The sequence below is a fragment of the Grammomys surdaster genome, unplaced genomic scaffold, assembly GCF_004785775.1.
Source record: "Grammomys surdaster isolate TR1022 unplaced genomic scaffold, NIH_TR_1.0 135, whole genome shotgun sequence".
Lineage (NCBI taxonomy): Eukaryota > Metazoa > Chordata > Mammalia > Rodentia > Muridae > Grammomys > Grammomys surdaster.
Genome location: NW_021604593.1, coordinates 5,630,358 through 5,638,416, shown reverse-complemented (window position 1 = coordinate 5,638,416; position 8,059 = coordinate 5,630,358).

The window sequence follows — 8,059 nt, the reverse complement described above, 5'->3', positions numbered from 1 at the left end:
TTGGAAAGTGAGAGGTAGCAATTGGCTTTTTACAAGGAAGCATCAATAGCCACTGGGGTGCAAGAATCACCAACTTATAGCAAGAATGGCTAATCTTTGGCTTAATGGGGTCTTGCATTTGTTATTTCAATGCAAGGCTATCTCTGGGTTCTCTGACAAATGCACTTTGGCTTCTATTTTTTTTTTAATGTCAAGACATCCATAAGTTTTTCAGCCCTTCTTCCTCTCTGCCTTTAGAGGTGTAAACTGATTGGTACTATCATGCTAACCCTTCTTCCCATGCTATGCCCCACATTCTACCTGAAGTTTTCCCTATTTACTACAACCTAAATTTCTAATAATTATACATGGCCCACATGGACTCAGCATCTTAATTTATTCTATTTTTCTCTATGTATAATTTTTCAAGTATATTCTCCTGTAGTATGTGTTCCCCAAGGTCAAGTGCTGTGGCTTGTAATTCTTCTAAGTGAATTAACAATTTCCTGGGATTCTGTGGTGGTTTAAAGACGCTTAGCCCAAAGAGAGGCAGTATTAGGAGGTGTGGCCTTCTTAGAGTACATATAGCTTCATTGGAGGAAGTGTGGCACTATGGTGGTGGACAATGAGACCCTCCTCCTAACCATGTGGGAGCCATTCTCCTATTGGTCTTCAGATGAAGATGTAGAACTCTCAGCTCCTCCTGTACCATGCCTGCCTAGATGCTGCCATGTTCTAGCCTTGATGATAATGGATTACCTCTGACCTGTAAGCCAGCCCCAATGAAATGTTGTCCTTATAAGGGTTACCTTGGTCATAATGTCTGTTCACAGCAGTAAAATCCTAGCTGAGACAGAAATACCAAGAGTAGGGTATTTCTGTGACAGGCCTGATCATGCTTTTGTTTCAAGGAATGTGAATTTGAGGATTTTGGAAAGCAATGAAATACTTTAAGTAGGGCTTAATGTGCTATCCTAGTAAGAATTTGGAAGAGTTTGTTGCTGAGAATGATTTGAACTGTGGAAGCCTGGCTAAAGTGGTTTCAGAGGATAAAAATTTTAGTATGTGGCTGAGAGATATTTTGTGATATTTTGGTGAAGAATGTGGCTGCTTTTTGCCCTTTCTGAAAAGCTTGCTTCAAGCTAAAGAGAGTCAAATTAATTACATTGACAAAGGAAGTCTCAAGCAACCCATTTTAGACACTGTGCCATGGTTTAGTCTCATGAAGAATGAGGCATGGCAAGTTTAAAAAGAAAAAATACAAAATATATGGTTCAAGTATTAAAGGAGTGCAAAGAAGTAGAACAGGGCTGAATCCTATGTTCTAAGACATAAGCAGATTAAGTGAATGATGACCTCGAAGCAAGTTCAGGCAAGGTGATACACACCTTTAATCCCAGAAGACACAGCAAGCAGCAGATCTCTGAGTTCAAGGTCAACATGGGACAGAGCAAGATCTAGGTTAAAAAAAAAAAAAAAGCTTAAATCCAGGCATGATTGTGCATGCCTTTAATCCCAGCATCCGGGAGACAGAGCCATGCAGATCACTCAGTTCAAGGTCAATCTAAACAGCAAGTTCTAGAATAGCCAAGCATAGGTAGTGAGAGAATGGGCAACCAGAAAGCTGGAAGTAGAATAAGGGGGGCCATGTTCCATCCCCAGAAAGCAACAGAACTCAGCAGCTTCAGCCGTGTGGCTCGAGCTTTAGAGTCAAGAATAAAAAGGACAATTGATGCTGGAGCTAAGAAATCAGCAGTGATTAAGAAGAGACCAGCATCACTGAGGTGACCTATTCTGATAAACGTCTTCTGACATCATAAAGAAGCTGTGTTCCAGAGACAGCCAAGGTTGTATGCTATGCTTTAGCTAGACTTGGTCATGTGTAAGAATCACTCAGATGGTACTAGTTTTGAAGGTATGAAGGGGTTATGAAAAGCAGCTGAGACTTGGCATTGTGAGAGGCCATGGAAGGTCATTGGTAAAGGAGCAACCTCAGTTACAGTTGATGGCCCAGGATTGAAGGGGTTGTGCAAAGAATTTGAGGATTGGTACCATGAAATGAGCCTATGTGCGGTGGATTGAAGATGCTTAGTCCAGGGTGTGGCACTATTAGGAGGTGTTGCCTTATTGGAGGGAGTATGTCATTGTGGAGGTGGGTGTTAAGAACATCCTCCTAGCTGTTGGAAGTCAGTCTCCTCTTAACAACTTTCAGATGAAGATGTAGAATTCTCAGCTCCTCCTGCACTGTGCCTCCCTGGATGCTGCCATGCTCCTGCCTTGATGATTGTGGACTGAACTTGTAAGCCAGCCACAATTAAATGTTGTCCTTATAAGAATTGTCTTGGTCATAGTATCTGTTCACTGACATTCTTAACATAAAGTGACAAGTGAATATGTCATCAATCACCACAGATATGAAAATAATTTGTTCTCTGGCTCTTTAAAAGATTCTGTTGTTTACAGCTTTGTGTTATGCTTTTGCATTTTCAAGATGGTTTTGGTAATGGAGCTAACATTACTTTACTCATAAATGTCAATAAAAATGGTGATTTTTTTATATGGTCCCACTCAACACCTCAATATTTTTATATATATTTGATATATGTCAAACAATTTTTATATGATCCTGTTTATATTTTGGCAGCAAACAAAGTGTACACACTGGTACATATGTACTTCTCAAAACAGATTTGTTGAATAATTTTATTTTATGCTATTTTTACATTATTTCTTTTCTTTTTTATCCAATTTACACCACAATCTTTGCTCCCACCCAGTCCCCCCTCCCGCAGTCCCTCCTTCCATCCCTATCTCCTTCTCCTCTGAGAGGGTAGAGGCTCCTCCTTGGGTACCCCTAGCACATCAAACCTCTGCGGGGCTAGGCACATCCTCTCCCACTGGGGCCACACAAAGCAGTCCAGCTAGAAGAATGTATTCCATAGAGAAGCAACAGCTTTTGCAATAGCTCCCACTCCCGTTTGAGACCCACATAAAGACTGAGCTGCACATCTGCTATTGAAATTGTTGATCCTCTATATTGTTTTCTTTGTTTACATTCATAGATTTCTGATTTTCATTATTTCATTATTTTTCACCATCAACTTAATGATACAAAAATTGTATCATTGAGCCACTTATTTGTGCTCTTTCTCATTTTTTTTTTTAATATAAGCACCTAAAGCTATAGATTTCCTTCATAGTACCACCGTCAGTGTGTCCCAGAGATTGTTTTTGTACTATGTTTTCATTGCCATTTTGTTCCAGGAAGTTTTGCTTTCTTTCTTTGGCCCATTCATCATTTAGTAATGAATTTGGAATTTACTAAAGGTTTTTTTGCTGCCAGTTCTAAGTCTTATTGCATTATGATCAGATTGTATACAGGAAGTGATTTCAATCTTTTGAATTTGTCTTATGTTCCAGGATGTATTCTATTTGAGAAAGGTTTTCATGTGCTACTGAATAAAATATATATTCTTTAGTGTTTGGGTGGAACAATCTGTAGACATCGGTTAAGTCCATTTGGGGTATGATATCAACTGATTCTGATCTTTCCTTGTTTATTTTGGTCCGGATGACTTGTCTGATGAAGTGGGTTATTGAGATCATCTACTACTAGCAGATTGATGTTAATCTGTGAATTTAAATCCAGTGGCAGATTTTTTATAAAATTAGCACCCCAGAGATTAGTATACATATATTTACGATAGTATTGTCTTCTTGGTTAATTCTTCCCTTAATTAGAATGAAGGGTTCCTCTTTATCTCTGATTAGTTGTAGTTAGAATTCTACTTAGATGTTAAGATAGTGATGCCTGATTGCTCTATCATCCCATTTGATTGGACTACTCTTCTCTATCCTTTCACTCTAAGGCATTGCTAATCTTTTAAACTAAGATGTTTTTAATAGCTGAGTAGTATTCCCTGTATAAATGTACAGCATTTTCTTTATCCTTTGAGGGGCATCTGGGTTGAGGGACATCAGAGTTATTTCCAATTTCTAGCTATTACAAATAAAACTGCTATGAACATAGTTGAACAAATGTCCTTGTGGTATGGTGGAACATCTTTTGGGTTTATGCCCAGGAGACCAACTCCATGGAAGAGAGCCAAATCCCTGACACTATCATTGAAACTCCACTTTGCTTACAGACAGGACCCTAGCATAACTTCCATCTGAGTGACTTCATCCAGCAACTGATGAAAACAGATGCAGAGATCTACAGCCAAGCACTATGCAGAGCTCAGAGAGTCTTGTGGAAGGGTCAGGGAAGGGATTGAGGGAGCTGAAGAGGTCAAGGATATCACAAGAAGACCTACATAGCCAACTAACCTGGACCCATGGGAACTCACAGAGACTGAACCACCAACCAAAGAGCATGCATGGCCTGGACCTAGGGTCCCTAAATATTTATAGCAAATCTGCAGCTTGGTCTTCATGTGGGTTCGCTAACATTTGGAGCTGAGGCTGTCGCTGACTCAGACTCTGTTGCCTGCCTTTGGATCCCTTTCCTCTAGCTGGACTGCCTAATCCTGCCTCATCGGAAGAGGATGTGCTTAGTCCTGATGTGACTTGATGTGCCAGGATGGATTGGGACCCATGGGGGCTTCCCCTTCTCTAAAGAGAATGGGAGGAGGGAATGATAGAAGTGTTGTGGAAGGATGGGACTGGGAAGAGAGGAGGGAGGGAGTTTCAATCACAATGTAATTTGAATAAATAAATCAATGAATGAAAAAACTAAGATGTGCTTCTTTTTTTTTTTTTTTTTTTTTTTTTTTTTTTTTTTTTTTTTTTTTTTTATTGGATGATTTATTTACATTTCCTATGTTGTCCCCTTACCCCATCCCCCACCACCCCCTCGGAACCTCCAATCCCCTCGCCCCTCCTCCTTCTTCTCTGTGGATGTAACCTCTATCTACACCCCCCCCACTCCCACCTCCCCACCCTCAAAATTCCCACCCCCTGGGGCATCCAGCCTTCATGAGGTCAAGGTTCTCTTCTTCCACCTATGCCCAGCAGGGCCCTCCACTTTTACATATTCAGCTGAAGCCCTGGATCCCCCCCTAAGTGCTCCCAGGCTGGTGGTTTAGACCCTGGGAGCTGTGGTTGGTTGGTATTGTTGCTCTCCTCATGGTGCCACAAACCCTTTCAGCTCCTTCAGTCTTCACTCTAACTCCTCCATTGAGAACCCCATGATCAGTTCAATGGCTAGTTGTGAGCATCTGCCTCTGAATATGTCTGACTCTTGAAGGCCTCTGAGGAGATATCCATATCAGGCTCTTATCAGCATGCACTTCCTGTCTTCCACATCAGCATCTACCTTTGGTGATTGCACATGGGATAGATACTCAGGTGGGGTGGTCTTGAGACGGCCCCTCCTTCAGTTTCTGTCCCTCACTTTGTCTCCATATTTGCTCCCTTGAGTATTTTGTTGCTCCTTCTAAGAAGGACCGAATCACCCTCACTTGGTCTTCCTTCTTTATGGGCTTCATGTGGCCTGTGAGTTGCATCTTGGGCATTTCAAGGTTCTAGGCTAATATCCAATAATCAGTGAGTGAATACCATGTGTCTTCTTTTGTGATTGGCTTACCTCACTCAGGATGATAATTTCTAGTTCCATCCATTTACCTAGGAACCTCTCGAATTCATTGTTTTTAATAGCTGAGTAATACTCCATTGTGTAAATATACCACATTTTTTGAATCCATTCCTCAGTTGAAGGACATCTGGGTTCTTTCCAGCTCCTGGCTATTATAAATAAGGCTGCTATGAACATAGTTGAGCATATGTCCTTGTTATATGTTCGAGCATCTTCTGGGTATATGCCTAGGAGTGGTATAGCTGGATCCTCGGGTAATGCTATGTCCAATTTTCTGAGGAACCGCCAGACTGATTTCCAAAGTGGTTGCACCATCTTGCAGTCCCACCAACAATGGAGGAGTGTTCCTCTTTCTCCACACCCTCGCCAGCATCTACTATCACCTGAGTTTTTAATCTTAGCCATTCTGACTGGTGTGAGATGGAATCTCAGGGTTGTTTTGATTTGCATTTCCCTGACGACTAAGGATGCTGAACATTTCTTTAGATGCATTTTCCTTATGTTTAGATTGTTAGATATAAACTATTTCATAGGCTGTTTATGACATAAAAAGTTTTTCTCTCTCCTTCAACCATGGCAGATAGTTTTGCCACCGATATTATCTTAGGTTGCCTTTTAGGTTCTTGAATTCACTGGTCCAGGCTTTCCTGAATTTCAAAGTTTCCACTGAGAAATCTGCTGTTATTTTGATGTATTTCCCTTTATATGTGACTAGCATTTTTTTCTCTTACAACTTTCAATGTATTATATTTGTTCTGTATACTTAGCATTTTACTTATGATATGCCTTGGAAATTTTCTTTTCTAGTCTTGTCTATTTGATGCTCTGTGTATTTTTTTCTTAATGGCTGTGTCTTTTCTTAGTTTGGAACATTTTTCTTCTATGTTCTTGTTGACGATCAGGTCTATGCCATTGACTTGGTATTCTCCCACATCTCTGCCTATAATTCAAAGTTTTGGGTTTTTTTCATGGTGTCTCATATTTTCTGTGTTTCTTTCCTGTGTCTTTCTTTTTAAGTTTTCACATTCCTTGTTTATTTCATCTATATACTCTGTTTTATCTTTGAGACTTGATATTCTGTCTTCTGCTAGAATCATTCTATGTGTAAGGCTTTCCTTTGAGTTTTCTAGTTGAACTAGAGTTTTCCAATTTCATCTTCATTTCATCTTGAGTCCTCTTCAATGTTTCTATCTTGAATTGAATAATTTTGTGCTCAAGTCTTAAGTACCCTTCATCACTTCCATAAGCCTTATATTTGTGTTTTCTGGAACATGACTTGTTATTTATTTTCCTTAAGCCTTTATCTGTGTTTCATTAAGCGATTTATGTGTGTCCTTTTTAAACACTGTGAATTCTTTGGCAAATTTTATGATCGTTCTTTTAAGTTTTATGTCCTGGAGTTCATATGGGCAATTCTCATTGGCAAACATTTCTACTGGACTGGCAGGCTTTGAGAAGATGCTGGCTTGATCTTTCATATGGTTGGTATTCCTGTGATGAAATCTGGGCATGTGGACTTCCTTTATTTGCTCTGAGTTTTTTATGGATAAAAAACAAGTTGGGGAAGAAGAAATGGTGGTTGGGTCTAGAGGTTGGGAATTTCTTGGGTGGAATAAAGTCTAGTGGATAGATGGGACTGGGCTGGTATGCAAGGTGTGCTTCCCATTCCAAGACAACGTGTTGAGGTAGATAGGCCAAAATGGAAAGATCGGATACGATGTGGGAGAGTCCTGTAGTTTCATGATAGGTGGGGAGGACCCTGACTTAAGCCTCTCTAGACTTTTCAGTGAGGACAAGGAAAGCCAGACCAAGCTGGCACACTGGTTGAAAGATCGAGAGATGGGGTGGTAGAGGATAGGCTAAGGGCTGAGTGGATGCAGAAAGGGCAAGCCCTGGCAGAACATTAGAAGTTGATAGGCAGAAGTGGTCAGAGTGGGCAGAGACACTGCCTGTGAGACCCAGAATAGATCTGTTGGGTTGAAAAGAGAGAGAGAATATGTAGGGGATACTCTCCATGGTAGGCCCTAGTGCAGGATGTGTGGATCTGGGTATAGAGTAGGGTAGTAGAGGCAGTGCTGAGGAACCTGTGGGTAAACATAGGAAGCTACTCTACTTTTTAGCCTAAATTTTGAACTGAGATCACTGGTGTTTTTATTTAAAAAAAAAAAAAGGTTCTTCATGTATAATACTTTGCAATGCCTCTGTATAATAAACTGTGAATCTCAGAGTGAGTCCGCTGAGCCTGAATGCAGTTCCCTCTGTCTTCTACAAACATGCCAGTGGCATCTGAACATAGTATGGTAATGGATGCTGTCTGCTTATTAAAAGGAACTCCTTTTGCAGTACTTCAGAAAAAAGATTTAGTAGCTTGCATGCTGAAATTCAGTCTTCCTCTACACTAAAATCATCTTTTTACTAATACCTAAGTGTATGGATGGATAGATAGATAGATAGATAGATAGATAGATAGATAGATAGATAGAT